This window comes from Camelus ferus, chromosome 9 (assembly GCF_009834535.1).
Source record: "Camelus ferus isolate YT-003-E chromosome 9, BCGSAC_Cfer_1.0, whole genome shotgun sequence".
NCBI lineage: Eukaryota > Metazoa > Chordata > Mammalia > Artiodactyla > Camelidae > Camelus > Camelus ferus.
Window position 1 is genome coordinate 79836249 of NC_045704.1, and position 16249 is coordinate 79852497.

The 16249-nt window shown below is 43.9% G+C and overlaps 1 protein-coding gene across 3 annotated transcripts in view; it reads right to left on the bottom strand.

The window, feature by feature from the left end:
* Positions 1-16249, bottom strand: part of KCND3 (potassium voltage-gated channel subfamily D member 3) — a 409555-nt gene that overhangs the window by 355087 nt on the left and 38219 nt on the right. For all 3 annotated transcript variants that reach the window (XM_032487334.1, XM_032487335.1, XM_032487336.1), the window contains exon 2: positions 4759-5119. The gene's annotated coding sequence lies outside the window, so the exon portion shown is untranslated. The remainder of the gene's footprint in view (positions 1-4758; positions 5120-16249) is intronic.

A 16249-nucleotide genomic window follows, 5' to 3' on the forward strand; every position in this document is an offset into this window, starting at 1 on the left:
CTTTAGCAAGCACCAAAATCACCTGGCGGGTTTGTTCAAACAGACTTGCGGGCTCAGTTCCAGAGTTTCTGATTCAGTTGGTCTGGGGTGGAAGCTGAGAATCTGCATTTATAATTGGTTTTCAGGAATGTTAATACTGCTAATCCAGGGGCCACACTTTAAAAATCACCATTCTAAATGTCACAAAGCATTTCACTTACATATCAAAATTAATTCAGCTAAACCCTTTAAACTTACAGGGAACACCACTCAGTGACTAATGCTGCTTATTTAGGTCTAACTATTTGCCGGACTTGGTGAGAAGCAGCAGAGTAGCACAATGAAAATCACTTTCAGGCTCTCACTCTCTCATTCCCTTACACTTTCTTTTTTCCCTCTTTGCATTGATGGAATCTGGAAAGCAGTTTGTTTTTTTTGTTTTTTTTTTTTGAAAAGCCCAAGAAGGTCATTTCTGAAATTTTCCCTGGGGTCCCAAGTGTCTACACAACAGCTAGGGTTGCTTTGTTATGGGTCCGTCCTTGGCAGAGACTGATGGGCTCTGGCCTCAGCACCCTGGAGAGCAGCCTATACACAGTGCTATACACAGTGATAGAACAAGGACAATGCAACGGCAGTAATCATTCCCAGTGAAAAGGAGGAAGAATGAAAGACACACAGCAGTCCCTGATCTAGTAACAAATGCCTAAATCCCACTGGACAGACACTGTGGAATCTCTTAAAAGTACAAGCATCTCAAAAACTTAATGGACTTCTGTTCGCTTGCTTCTGGTCAGTTTTCAACCCTGCTTTTCTTGCTCTTATGCCTCTCTCTCTCCCTTTCTCCCTCCTTGCATTCTCCCTTCTCTGTCTCTCTCAACTCAGTGATAGCTATCTTGAGTCTATCAGCTGTGAAAAAGATTGTGTCCCTAGCATTAAAAACAGTGCTTTGCACTGGAAAGTGCTCGATAAATATTTATCGAATGAACTATTTAGGGGAAGGGTACCCTCCACTTTGTCTCCAATTTATCTTGAAATGCGTCAAAAAGTTTGAGTGTTGAGGCCACCACGAGAGTTTCTGATTCATTTGGTCTGTGGTCTAGGGTGGGAATTGAGATGGTTGGAAGGATGGCTAGAAGAAGGAAGAAATCAATGATTATGTGTTAGGACAAGTATAGTGCAATGATAATGACAGAACTTGGGTACTGGGTATACAGCTGTTCATTGTAAAAGTCTCTCAATTTTAATGTATGTTCAGGTTTTTCTATAACAAAATGTTGGGGAGAAATTAAGTGTAATGCCTAGGACCTAAGTACCCTGCTTTAAACAGCACACAGTAATTTATAGCTTTGACCTGTGTTCTCATTCCCTGTCTCTCTCCCTTCTTTCTCCCACCAAGGGAGGCTGAGTCTTGGACATTCCACACATTAACTAATTAATGTGTCATGCTGGGTGCAGCCCTGTTCTGATAACCTAGCTAGCAGAGACCTGCAGTGGATGTGGGCTCCTCCATGGGCAGAGAAGCACTCCAGCAACTGCCTCCCTCAGAGGTCAAATGCCAGATAGCTGGTGCTCTAAGAGCACATGGAAGGCAAAGATTGAAAACCAGGGAGTAGTTACTCTCTCCCAGGAGAAGGCTTAGGTTGGAGAGAAAAGTATATATTTAGTACTCAGCCATCAAAATGCAGGAACAGCCTCCATAGCAGCCCTGAATCCACACTCTCCCTACCTCCAGCTGTCCCAGGACTAGGACCACACCTCTCTCTGCTTCATACCCCATTGACCCAAGACATGGGTTGCATTACAAAGTGTGAGGCACCGCAGGACAAAGTCTATGTCATATTAAGAACAGAACAAATTTTCAGGCTGGAGAAGCCCTCCTGAGTTGTTGCCATGCAAGATAAATGATCATGATCCCAAATATCTCTTCCATTCTTCCTCTCCAAGAGATCTGTGGCATTGGACACCACACAAAGGACTTAAACCAGATATAGGAAAGATCTGTCATGATGTTTGGGTGCACCTCATACAGGTCAAGGAATCTACGGCATTCCCTTTTATAAAGGTCCCACCGCTCTACGTGGGCACGCTTCTTCCATAGCAAACCAGCAATTTTCAGACTGTAATTTCTGCAGTGTATTAGAAGTTGGCATTACACCTGAAACCAGCATTGTCAACTAACTATACTACAATAAAAAAATTTTTTTAATGAAAAAAAAAGTCGGCGTGAGTGGAAGAGCAAGGAGGGCATGTAGGGGTGAGGAGATGGCCTCAGGGCTGGCAGCATGGGCTTCAGCTCAGCTACTTGGTAAGGGTATTTTCGACCCACCCTCCACGTCCTTGTTGCTGCCTCTTCTCCCACCCCACCCCTCCCCCTTCCACCGCCACAGGACCAGAGGCAGCTGGGACTGCAGGGAAGGAAAGCAAAGCCGATGCTCCCCCTGTGGCACTCAGGAAAGCCCAAGTGGTTTTCTGTCATCCTTTTTCCCTAGTGCCTTTTTTATTAGCTTAATGAAGCCCTACTACTTGTGGGTGCAAAAAAAGAGAAAGAGAGAGAGAGAGAGAACTGAGGAACAGGAGATGGAAAAAAATAATGTGAGACGAAGCAACCCTGATGACTCCGCCTTAGGCCTGGGTGTTGTGTTGTACCCTGGGAATTAGGGGTCGGGTGGGAGCTCGTTTTGGAGACACAACCTATGCCTTTGTCATCCCATAAAGCATCACGGAGGCAGCTGGCAAAGAGGTCAGCTCCACACCCTGGCTCTGCCAGTAGCCTTGGAAGCTGATGTCTCCCTCAGAGGCCACTCCATCGGCAAAGCACACCCAGAGCTCTTCCCTCAAGGACAGTCATGGCGTCCCGTTAGTCTTAAAACTCCAGTGTCCAGCACACAGCCTGACATGCCATAGGAGCTCAATAAGTGCTGGATCGTTTGGTGTGTGAACCTATGAGCCTCCCCACTCTTCCTTCCCATCACCTGCTGGTAGGCACAGGCTCGGGCCAGGGGGATGGCATAGACATCAACGCGTGAGTGCTTAGCACTCTCCTCACGGAGCTGTCACTCTGCCACCAACGTGCTCTCCCTACAGAGCAGGCCCCACATAGATTTTTCTCCTTTGAATTCTCCAGGAAGATATATTGATCCAGCCCAAGTGACATCAATAGACCCAGGTAACTGAATAAAGCTTCTGGAGTTTGCCTTAAAATATGTATGATTTAACCACAGGACACCAACTGGTAGCTTCACCACCCACCCCTCCCTCGCTCTCCATCCACTGTACCCATTAAACACCATCCTCATCTCAGGTCTAGCCTCCCCTTCCCAATCCAGGCACTTTCTGTCCAGTCCTGGGATGACATGAAGAGACCGTGGGTGGAAATTAAAGGTGAGGTGACAGGAGGTGGAGGAAACCATGTAATTCCACCCCATGTCCCAAAGCAGACCTTGTCAGCTCCCTGACACACGGGTCACTGCTGCTCCCTTTCTCAAAATGAAATACTCAGAGGCCCATTTCTTCCATAGCCTGGTGGGTGCAGCCTGCCTTGGCCCTCTGAGAAGCCCTACTCCTCTGTGCCTGCTCAGAAACATCATCTGGTTTCCTCTCTGAGCTGGGGCGGGGGCTGACATGAGCTCTGAAGGGTGGTTTGGCTCTCCTGGGCCCCTCCCCTGCCCCCACTGCAATTCCTGGAGCTTCTCTACCATTTTAACTCCTGAGGGATCTGCAGGATGTAGGTTCACATCGGCCACTTTGCCACCCACAAGTCCTGTGACTTAAAGCAATGTTCTGTGCTACGGATCCCTCCCTGACAGGTGGAAATAATAATACCTACCTCATAGGGGCGGCGCCAGGATTAACCAAGCTAATATACATGATGTGCTTAGCCTACTGCCTGGAACATCAGATTAGTCATAAAAAATAAGTTTCTCTCTACAGAACACATATTATGCACTAGGCAGTGCTTACATGAGTCACCCCAACCCTCATCACCACCCTCTGAGATAAGCACTCCTGTCAGAGCCATTTCACAGACATGGAATCTCAGGTACACAGAAGCTAAGTAACTTGCCCCAAACCCACAGCTAGTAAATGACGGAGCCAGGACTTGGACCCAGGTCTGTGTGATTCCAGGGCTTACAGCTGAATCACTACATCAATGTCCCATTCAACACATATCACTTCCCTTCTCCCTTCCCACCCACCTCCCCCAGCCACCCCCACACTGTGAATTCTTTGTCAGGACACAAGTCTTGAATGCAGAGATGGCAAACTTTTCTTGTAAAGGACAAAATTACAAGTATTTTCAGCTCTGTCACACTACTCAACCACGTGTCATGTAAAAGTGGATATGAGAAATATGGGCACAGTTTTGTTCCAGTGAAACTCTACTGACAAAAACAGGTGGCTGGATTTTGCCCAAGGGCTGTAGGTTTCTGATCCTGCTCTAGAGGAACAGCCCAGTTCTAGGGGAAAAAAAGACAGGATGGAGAAGACTTGGCAAACAGTAGGTGCTCAATAAGCACACGTGAGTTGACCTAGAGGCCATTTTGTCCATCTCCTTGAATTCAGGCAATAGCACCAATAAATAAACAGTTCTCCAATTCCAGTTTCACAGAAAAGCTGATTCTGTTCTCCTTTGTTGTCTGGTTTTGTGTCCAGTTAATGTCAGGAAGTTTCCCTCCCACCTTGGTTCGTCTGTGAATTGAGATTTTTCTCTACTGGGAATTAACAGTCTATCAGACCCAAGTCTGCCCCCTCCCCTGCCCTGGGGACATCTGTACTCACTGAGAGACAAGGCCACTCTCCTCATGAAGCCACTGCATCTACAACACAGGGTTCCGTTTCACCGAGGATGGGAAGGGCCTGCTTCTTCCTCCCCAGGCAGTTGGGCCACATACTGCTGGAGGGGAAATTCTTCATCACATCTCAGAGAAAAACTAGAGTGCTCAATACCAAGGCATAGACCGCAGCTTTCTGGCCTCCTTCCAGAGGTGAGAAGGCCACCTCAGGTGGAGTAGGTCCCTTCAAAGGAAGTGCCAGTGTGGTCAAAGACTTGCCACTGCAGGAGGAGCTTGGGGGCCAGCCAACTGGGCAGCAGTGTGGGGACCCCTCACCTCCTCTGCAGCTGTCACCCCTGGGGCTCAGCCTGCAAGAGACAGAGAGAACATATTTTGAGTTGATTTTTTTTCACTTGTATTTATTGGTATGTGGGCCTCAGATGTTTGAAATGCCCATATGGTCCCTAACACAGGTTACAGCAAAAAAATCCAATCTTGGAGTTGAAATAAAGCCAGAATTAAACAGCCAGTTCCATGAACCACGTCATCCATAGTCCTGAGGGCTTTGCAGAGGGCAGGAGGCAGGAGAGAACTTGGGTTCTGACAACCAAGAGTCTAACCAATCGAGCCTCCTATTTATGGCAGGCTGCTTCTCTCGCCCCCTCGAATCTTCTCTTTCTCCCTCCTACTTCTTTCTGGATTCAGCCTCTGCTTCCCTACACCCCACAAGGGCTCTTCCCAAGGCCACTGGCTCCACAGGGAGCCCAAACTATTGCAACGACATGGCTTTTCCACTCCAGGGGCAGGAAGGCTGGAGCTGTGTGTTGCAGGGCTGTATTTATGGTTCCCACTGCTTGGGGCATCTCTGGCACAGACTGCAGTCACGGTTTGGAGTATTATACCTCTGTAACAAAGGGGGTACCTATTTCTTCCCACGATGACCTCCCTCCCTTGCCAGCTTCACCTTTCACAGCACATTCTCTCTCAGTCCCACCATTTAGCACTTTGCTATCCATCAACTTGAAATCTTCTCTAAAGATCCTAGAGAGTCCCTCCCTAATTATAAAGGAAGCTCCTTGAGGAAAGGGCTGGAGATTCAGAATAACTGTATCTTAACATATTGAGGACAGAACAATAATAAACCACTCTTGGATCCGCAGTTCACAGCATTCTGCCTTTATGCTGCAGAGGACAGGGTTGCGTTCATTCCCATCACACAGCCCTTGCAAGCACATTCCCTTCATCTGGAATACCTGCCCCCACCGCCAACCTCCATGTGACTGATGCCTTCCCATCAGTCAAGTCTCAGCTCAAACACTGTCTGCAGCAATGCCTTCTCTTGTCACTCAAGCCAAAGTGCTCCCAGAGCTATTCAGTGAACATTTATTGCATGAATGAATGGTCTCTATTTTGCAGATGAGGAAACTGAGGCTCACTGTGATTAAAAATTACTTATCCATGATCAAAGAGCCACTTAACGGCACAAACTGAGGTCTTCTGATGCCAGAATGTCAGAATGCTTATATTTCTTATGTACTGTGGTACACCTTGACAGCTGTAATTTTCATTCAGTGTTTATCCACCCAGTACTCCGTAAGCCTCATGACGACAGGATCTGTATCTGTCGGGTTCACTGTGTGTGGCTGTGCTATCCAGCACAGGACATTGCATCAATAGCAAGTGTACCAAGGCTCACACAAGAGACTAATAGAGACTAATCAACACATTGCCATCTAGTTGGGTCTCAGTAAATATTTTCTGATAGACTGAGAGCAGTGAACCCAGAACACAGATGAAGTTTTGAGTCTTCACTTTTTCTAGTCTTCCTTCTTTGAGTAGTGAAATAGCCTTTTCCTGGAATGTGCTCTGGGTTCTAGGAGCCACAGTGATGCTAGGGGAATTTCTTTGAAAATGTGGAGCAAGAGCAGGTAAACTGAATATCTAACATGAGTAGCTTTGTGCCCGGTTATAAATATCAGCTAATTACAGCACAGCTCTGGTCCTTTGGGATCTTTCATCTAGCATGAATTTCCCTCACTCAGCAATCAATGCCCACACTTCTCTTCTCCACAACCCCTCCATTCCCAGGGTGGGTCAGAGGTGTCAGGGGCTACTGGCTCATCTCAGGATAGGGAGTTTCACGGCTGGGAGCAGAAATGGCAAAAAAGACAGAAGTTATGAGCCTACTGCCAGCAGGGAAATAGACTGAAAGGCTGCTAACCCACCGTATCCATCTGAAATTTCATAAGATTTGATCCACTCTCATGTCGTATACTAATCTGTTTTTTTTTTTCCTTCAGGTTAGACTCTCCTTCATTTTACTCAACTACTTTTTTGCAAGATCAAGTACATTTGTACTCTTAGGCTCTTTCTTCCTCTCTCCACCTGCCCCCACTTCTGCCTTCCATCTAGTCCTTCTCAGTTTGAAGAAGGCAGTGTAGTGTAGTTAAACACACAGGCTTTGCAGTCACACTAATCTGGGTTTCATTCCTTGCTCTGTCAGTTAGTAGCAGATTGCCTCTAAGCAAGTTACCTAAACTTCCTTAAGTCTCAGTTTTCTCATCTATAAAATGGAGATAATCTTCACAGGGGCGTTGTGAGGGTTAAATAGTGTATATTGCCTAAAGGGTTTAGCACAACGCAAGACAAACATAAGAATTCAGTAAATAGTGGCTGCAGTTATTCCCATTCCTCATCTCATTTCTCCCCACCCAGCTGCCTCTTTCCCTTCCCTTTGGCTCTGTGTCTACACACATACGTAGTCTGACTTATAAAACACCAATCACTTCATCCAACCCATTATCACAAATTGGTCAAGATGCTTGATTACCAGTCCCTGATATTTCAGACTTTGTCTCTCTCTCCTGCCTTCATTTCCCCATATTCTTCTCTCCTTAAGACACTTCACTTTCTCCATTTTTCCTGAAAATACTTGCTGAGACACAGGCCATCAGCAGTACCTTGCAGTCATAAGCCTGACCTGGATTCTGCTCAGAACACTTGGCTAAGAGAGTAGGGGTGTCCGCCACTTAAGAGTCTCTCTCAGTTTGCCCGCCATGTTTAATTCACATGTGTTGCAGACCATTTAAAGAGGCCCAATGAGCTGTGAAGTTCAAGATATGAGCTATACAGATTGTACATTACTGAATTAAGATGCTAAATGTGGAATCTAAGTGATGCTGAGGAGGGAAAGTGAAAGTCTTAATGGTTTATAATGATGGAAAGCAGGGTAGGTCAAGTCAGTAGCAAATTGAAAAGATGCATGACTTCAAGGAAAGGGCCATTTGTCATACTAAAGTCATCCTCAATTTCTCCCTCTCCCTCACACTCTACATTCAATCCATCACTGAAACTTGTCAATTCTACCTCCAATAAATCTCAAGTGTCCCCTTCTCTTCATTCCCACTGCCATCACCCAAGGTCAAGCCCCTATCTCTTCTCTCTCTGACTATTGCAGTGGACACACTTGTCTCTTTGGCTCCATCTTGTCCTTCTTTAATCAGTCTCCACCCAGCACCCTTTCAAAAATATAAACCAAATCATGTCACTCCTCTGTTTAAAATCTTCCCATGGCTCCTGTTGCTCTTTTAATAAAATCCAAACTTGTTATCATGGTTTCAGAGCTCTCTGTGACCATTCTCATCTTCATCCATTCTCCTCATTGCTGACTCTACTCTGGCCATTCTTGTCTCTTTTATGTCCCTCCACCAAGCTAAGCCATTGCCACCTTCAGGCTCTGGCATTTGTTGCTTCCTCTGCCTGTGTTTTACACAGCTGGTACATTCTTATCCCGCTTGTCTTGGTACAGAGCAGTGTTCTTTGGCCCCCTCTCAATGAAGTCTGCTCCACCCTAGCTCATCATACTGTTTATGCTCTCAAGAGCTCGCTGATTTTTGTTGACTTTTTTCTATCTGCTCTATGAAGACAGAGACCATTTCTACATTATTCATGCTGTATCCCTTGCACTCTTACAGTGCATGTAATATAGTATTTGATCAATAAACATTTGCTGAGAGATTAAGTGAGTGAATTTGTCACAGGAAATCCATTCCAAGATTTGATCTTTCATTGGCCAATTATAGACTAAAATCATTTCTCACACCCCTTCATGTCTTGGCTCTAAGCTGAAAATCCACATCCACCAAGATGATTGAATGTAACATAAATGACACAGGCAACTGATCCTCAACAAAGTGAGAAAAAAAAAACACAACTTCTATATTAGTGGAAATAAAACACACTGATTCATTCAGTAAATATTCACTGAGTACCGATGATGTGCCAGACACTTCTCAGGCACCAATAATACACTGGTGTTTATCACAGCCCTTGAGTGGAACTTACAGAGTCTGGGAAAGGCAAAGGTCAAATATATAAATATATAATTATACCCTGGGTTAAGTGCTTGGAAGGAGAGGAAAAGTGTCAGGTTGAGAGTAACAATGAGGGAGGCAGAGTGGTCAGGAAATGCCTCTCTGTAGAGAAGAGAAATCATTCAAGCTGAGACCTGAAGGATGATGAGTGAGTAATGAAAGGGAGATGGCCCAAAGGCAAAGCGTTTCACCATCTGGAAGGACAATATCTCAGAAGAGCACTGAGAAGCTTGGGTTGATACGTCCCCATGGACGAGGGGAAGTCAAGGAGCCCTTACTTCAGGGACCAGGGGTGACCAGATGTGGAGCTCTCTGCCACTCTCTCACACTCTCCTTTAGACAGAAGGGAAATCAAATTTTAAAAAATTAATTTTTTCCTCAAAAATAACTTTGGCACCCCGAGTCTTGACATTCTGAATCAGAAGGAGCCCCAGACAGGCTCTTCCTTTGTCCCAACAGCTCTGTTCTTGGTCTTCATTATGTGTCTTTAGCTCCTTAAAGGATTAGAGCTGATCGGAAAACCCTCAGCACATCAACCTCTCCCTGTGTAGTGAGGATCTCTCTCTCCCCTCTCCAGATTCCTCTGATTCCTCTGAGTGGCTGACAGCACGTAGAGTAACATCTATGGCATAATTTTCTGGGCACACTTGTTTAAGAAAAACACCAAAATTATTTAATAGTCCACAACTCCCATCATCTCATTATGCATGTCTGGGCAGGCAGACCAAGAGGGGAAGGAAGAACAGATAGAAGACCAGTGTCCTGCTGAAGTCCCCAGGCACTAGTTCCCCTGCTGGACAAGCTCTTCAGTAAGTGACCACTCTATGCCAGGAGGAGCCCCCATTAGTCATGCCCACAGTGGGGGCATCCATGGCTCCTCTCCTGGGCCTGGAGGAATCTAAGAGAAATAATGGGCAAAATCTGGGCTAGGAGTCCATGCACAGGATTCCAGTTCTGCTCACTGGCTACTAATGAGTCCCCACCATGTTGTGCGACTGTGAGCAAGTCTCATCATCTTTCTGAATCTCAGAATCCTCTGTTCCTCTGGTAAAATTAACTCATTAAATTAGCTCAGGGGGTTCGTAGTATTTTTTTTTTAACAGTATAATCTTTTCTTTGGAGGAAATCTTATGTGAAGCCCTAATACAGAAAACATGTAGAGTCAACTTGCACTTTGTCCCTTGAGGAAGGCTCCAAGAATGTGTTCCTTAGCATGTCTGATGCTCCTTGAAACAACTTAGAAACCCCTGAATTAGAGGCCTGCGCAGTCTTTGATTCTAAAGGAGTGGAGACTGATTTGCCCCATGTTTAGGTCCTAACCCCAAATCTGTATGTTAAAGCCCTAGTCCCCAGTGTGACTTGATTTAAAGATGGGTCTTTTAGAAGGTAATTAAAGTTAGATGAGGTCAAAGAGTGGGGTCCTAATCTAATAGGATTTGTGGGCTTATAAGAAGAGAGAGAGAGAGAGAAAGAGAGAGAGAGAGAGAGATCCCTCTTTTCATGTGAACACACCAAGGAATGGTCATGTCAAGACACAGCAAGAAGGCACTGTCTGCAAGCCAGGAAGATCACCAAGAACCAAATCAGGTGGCACCTTCATCTTGGACTTCCCAGCCTCCAGAACTGTGAGAAATAAATTTCTGTTGTTTAAACCACACAATCTGTGGTATTTCTAATGGCAGCCCTAGCAAACTAATACAGCCCAGTTGTGGAATTGGTGGCCTCTCAGTCCAAGGATAAGAGTAGCTGTCATAACTTTGCATTTCACTCCTTTAATGTCCATAAAGTCAGGGTCTCAGTTTGAAACCAAAGGAAGGTACCACTCTCTCCACAAGAGTTTCCCCTTCCACTCAAATGACATGGATATCTTTCTTCCATGAGCTCTTCCTGCCCTTCTGTTTTGTTGATCTCTTAGTTGGATAAGAAAAATCAACCTACTTTAAAATCGTACAGGCAGTTAGTTCTTTCCAGTGTTCCCTCCTAACTCTAATTTTATTCCTTGGTCCAGGAATCTTTGCTGATACCCCAGTAGGTATCAAATAAAGAACAAAATGTCACCTGCCCCATGTTGCCTTCTGTAACTTCCCTGCAGGTCACCTAAGTTGTGGGTCACTCATCAATACCACTATATTTCTGTGTTTTCTGCTTTTGCACACTGTTTGTTCTATTTTTTCATCTAGAAAGCCTCCCCTGCCACCCCTGGATGTCTACATCCTCCCCACTCTTCAAGACCCAACTCAGACACCACCTTCTCTAGGAAAGCTTTCCTGAAATCTCTAGTTGGAAATATTACCTACCTCTTCTGCACCTCCATCGCAGCTGACCATGCTAATCGTGGCACATAGCCCCCATTTTCCCACTGTAACTACTGGATAACTTCTTAAATCCTCTTCTAGGTTGTAAATGTCTTAAGGACAAGGACCATGTCTTATTCATCCTTTCATCTTACATACTGTCTGGCACTGTGCCTTGTAATTAGAAAGTGCTCAATAAATAATAGTTAAAGGAATGAATGGATGGATGAGTTTGAGAATAACTGTATCTGATTAAGTCAGGAATAATTTAAGTATAGATAGAGATTTTAATATGCCTGCACATAAAAGAAGAAGCATGAACCTGGAATACGTGATGAGTTTGGGGGCAGATGTCAGAGATGAAAGGTGTAGTAACTCATAATTCATTCAACAGCTACACGTTTGTTGGGCACTAACAACATGCCAGGAACTGTTACACCACTGGTGAGCAAAAGAGACCAGATTCTTGACTTCTTGGAACTTGCAGTCTAGTGGGAGAAACAGACATTAAATAGACACTTGAATATTGTATAAAATAATAATTATAACTAGTAGCTCTTTATATAAAGGAAAAGAAGTTCCTCTAAGGGAAAGTAAGAGAGAGACATAATTTAGATTGAAGGATGAAGAAAGGGCTCTCTGAGGAGGTGGCATTTTAGACAAAAGTTAACTAGGTTAAGATCTGAAGGGTGATTAGAAGTCAGCCAGGCCTAGAGGCAGGCAGAGGTCCTAAGGTAGGAAACTGATGCCTGGAAGGAGCTGCACAGCCAGTGAGGCCCAAGTGTAGGCAGGGGATTTGTAGGAGAGGACAGTGTACCCAGTGCTCGCACAGCGCCCTCCAGGTAAGGAGTCTGGGTTTATTCCAAGTGTGGTGGGAGGTCATTGAAAGGTTTCAGCCTTGGAGGCACATGATCCTCCCCTCACTCTGGCTGCTGCCTAGAAGAAAGACTGGAGCAGAACAATCTTTGGATGTAGGGATTGGCTACAGAGACTGCAGTTAGGAGACAACTACAAGCAAAGAGTCTAAGTGGTTTAGACTGAAGGGGTGGTTGTGGATATGGAAAGTAGCAGTAAGACTGGAGAAATATTTTGCAGGTAATTTAGAGGCATATATATATTATATTTTCTTACTGTCAATGTCTTACAACAATGTCTCATAAGTCCATAACAGCAAGGACTTGTCTTATACTTTGCTGAATCCCCAAGGCTTGTAACAGTGCTTGGCATATCATAAGTGATGAGAAAATTTTGGTGAATAAATTTATGATGGAATGATTTATCAATCAGAAGTAAAAGTGAAAAAGAAGGAAGAGTAAAGAATGACTGTCAGACCTCCTACACTGTTGGTGGGAATGTAATTTGGTGCAGCTACTATGGAGGACAGTATGGAGGTTCCATAAAAACTAAAAATAGACTTACAATATGATCCCACTCCTGGGTTTATATCCAGAGGAAATTCTAATTCAAAAAGGCACATGCACCTGTATGTTCATAGCAGCACTATTACAATTGCCAAGATATGGAAACAACCTAAACGCCCACCAACAGATGAATGGATAAAGAAGCTGTGATATATACTGATTGATATATACATATACATATACATATACACACACACATGTATATACATATATATACAATGGAATATTATTCAGCCATAAAAAAGAATGAAATCATGCTATTTGCAGCAACATGGGTGGACCTAGAGATTATCATATTAAGTGAAGTAAGTTAAACAAAGACAAGTATCATATGATATCACTTATATGTGGAATCTTAAAAAAAAATGATACAAATCTTACTTACAAACCAATTTACAAAGACTCATGAACATAGGAAACAAACTACGGTTACCAAAGGGGAAAGGGCAGGAGAGGGATAAATTAGGAATTAGGGATTAACAGGTACAAACTACTATATATAAAACAGATTTTAAAAAAAAACAAGGACCTACTATATCGCATAGGGAACTATATTCAATTTCTTATAATAACATATAATGGAAAAGAATCTGAAAATATTTTTATATATGTATGTTTGCACATAACTGAAGTGCTTTGCTATACACCTGAAACTAACATTGTAAGTCAACTACACTTCAATAAAAAAATTTTTTTAAAGAATGAATGTCAAGGTTTGGGCTCTAGCACTAAGGAGGACTGAGGTGACATTTACTGAGATGAGAAAAAATGAAGAGGAGCTATTTTGGGGAATAAAACCAAAAATCTATTTTTTGACATGTTGAATTTCATCGATGCCTATGAGATTTCCCTACAGAAATTCTGGTCTGGGGATATAAATATAGGTAATATCTTCCCAGATACAGCATTTCAAGCCCTGTGACCATCTAAGATAGGACTTCTTGACCTGAAGTCTGCAATGGCCAAGGGGCTCATCAAGGTCCATGAATTTGGATGGGAAAAATATTATGTCTTCATTTTTACTAAATTCTAAGTGAAATTTAGCATTTTCTTCAACTGTGAATGTAGATAACAAATTACAGCAGTATATGCAGTAACTGTGACTTCTGTCAGTAATAAAAATTACAGATATTTTCATAACATGTTACAAAGATTACAGATATCTTGCAATATCATTTGTAGTTATCACTACTTCAACATCACAGAAGTCACTGGACTCACCATTGGATATTTTTATTGAGCACACAGACTAAAAATTTGCACATATATTGCTATATTACAAATTTGTTTTTTAATGTTTGGGTAAGTGTTTTTCAGAATAATGTCTTTCTTTTATTTTTCTATTTTACTGACTGTATTTGAAAGCATTATTGTGAGAAAGGGTACATAGGCTTGACCAGACAGACAGAGGCTCTGTGTTAAGAGTTCATGGCAGGAGCTTAGAGAATGTGTCTGAGGAAGACAGAGCTACTGGGCACACAGGAACTGTCCCAGGAGTGGAGGTTGGAAGAGGAATGGCCAAGGGGGTCAGGGAAGCTGACCAGAGAGAGTAGATCAGACCAAGGATGAGCCAGTCAAGGTCAAGAGAAGCAGGAAGCTATGGAAAGCTTATAACTGGAGAAGAGAGAAGAATGAAGTGGTCCAGGAACTGATCCAGGGTTCATACCCAGGGAAGGCTAGAGAGAGGAGAAGTCTGGAAACCAAGGCCAGGAAACACTATTAAACAGAGACCTATGAACAGCCTCTCTTGAGCTGGGGACCCTGGGACACATCTTCCAGAAAGGGACTGGGGACCCCCAGCTGGGTGTAAGGATGTCTGAGGCAGGGCATCAATGGGGGATCACTGGGCTGAGAGCCCCGGGATTCAGGCCCTGCCCTTGACCCTCTGCAACTCTGGTCCAATCTACTTCCTTCCCTGGTGGGTCTGTTTCCTCATCCTATAGCTGAGGGAGTTGAACTAGAAAATCTCTAAGGGTCCCTCCAATACAGACAATGCAGGATTTGGTCACGGCTCTGTTCTGGGCCTGCTGTGTTATCAGCTGGCTGGTCACACTGGACAAATGCCTTCCCCCTCTGGGCCTCCAACTCCTAAAATTCAAGAGACTGGCCAAATGTCCTCTTGGACTTTTCCAGCACTAATGATCTGTATCTGAGGATGTTTGTTTAAAACCAAGTCTGGGGTGCCCAGCCCAAAGGGCTTTGCTTTCTCTGATTGACAAAGTCAAAAGAGCCTTACCTGGGCTAGAGCTAAACACGAAAAGGGGAACCAGGAAATGGACTCAGCTGCTCAGAGCCCCCCTCCTTTGTTTTCTCCTTGGATGCTGTTCAGACTGTTTCTCACAACACCTCATGACATTTACTGGTTTCTGAATTGTTTCCCACCCCTTTCTCCTTCCCATGGACTATGAAATCCTTAGACTAGGGGCATTGCCTTACAGGTTCACTTTTTATCTCTACTGCCTGGCTTAATAAACATTTGCTGAATGGATGAATAATATAACAAATTTGTGAATAAATGACCTAACAATTATATAACAAATTACTTTGAGAATCATTCTTTGGGGCAAGAGTTACTGAAGTGCAAATAGAGAGTTAAATATCTTAGCATGCATATTAAAATGGGCTATGATCAATAGGTGGTAAATGCCAAATTTTATTAATTTTATATGTACCCAAACCTTAGAGGAAAATAATTTTTATAAGTAATTCATTCTGGTCACTCTATGGGAAGTGAGGTCTCCATTGCCATCCCTACCCTTTTCCCTGAGCTCCTTCTCCAAGGCCCCAGTGGGGAATGAGTCAAATGTTGATCTCACTGGTCAGATTTCAGGCCATTGACTGGCCCTCTCTTCTGCTTCTTGTCTCAGGAGCAGTCCCTGAGCCATCGCCTACTTAAGCTTGAAAACCAGCTGCAGAGAGATTCTCCCTGGACTTGAGCCCAAGCTGCATGTTCTAACCAATTTTACCAAAAAATTTTACTTGTGGTGAGGTACCCATCCAGTAACAGAGTGGCTCAGGGTTTCCCATTTGCTGTGTGTGTGCAGCCACCACAAGGACACAAAAGGAAAATATGTAGCTAAGGCAGGACCAGATTTGGGTTTTCCTAGGTCCCCTTGGTCTGTACCAGAGAAATCCCCATTCCCTTAGGTGCTTGAGGGAAAAACAGAGTATACCAGTCCTTGTATAGAGCCCAGAGAGGTGAACTGAGGAAACGAGAATGGCTTAGAAATTGTTAAGTTACAAGGAACCGAAAGTCACTTCAAATAACTTAAGAAGTAAGTATGGTGAAGATACAGGAAATTCGGAGAACCAAATTGTATCAAGGGGAAAGCAGAAGATAGATGGCACAGAGATAAGGAGTTAGTGAAAGGTTAAGGAAATAGAGATAGCAACTGTGGGTGCCTCTTTGA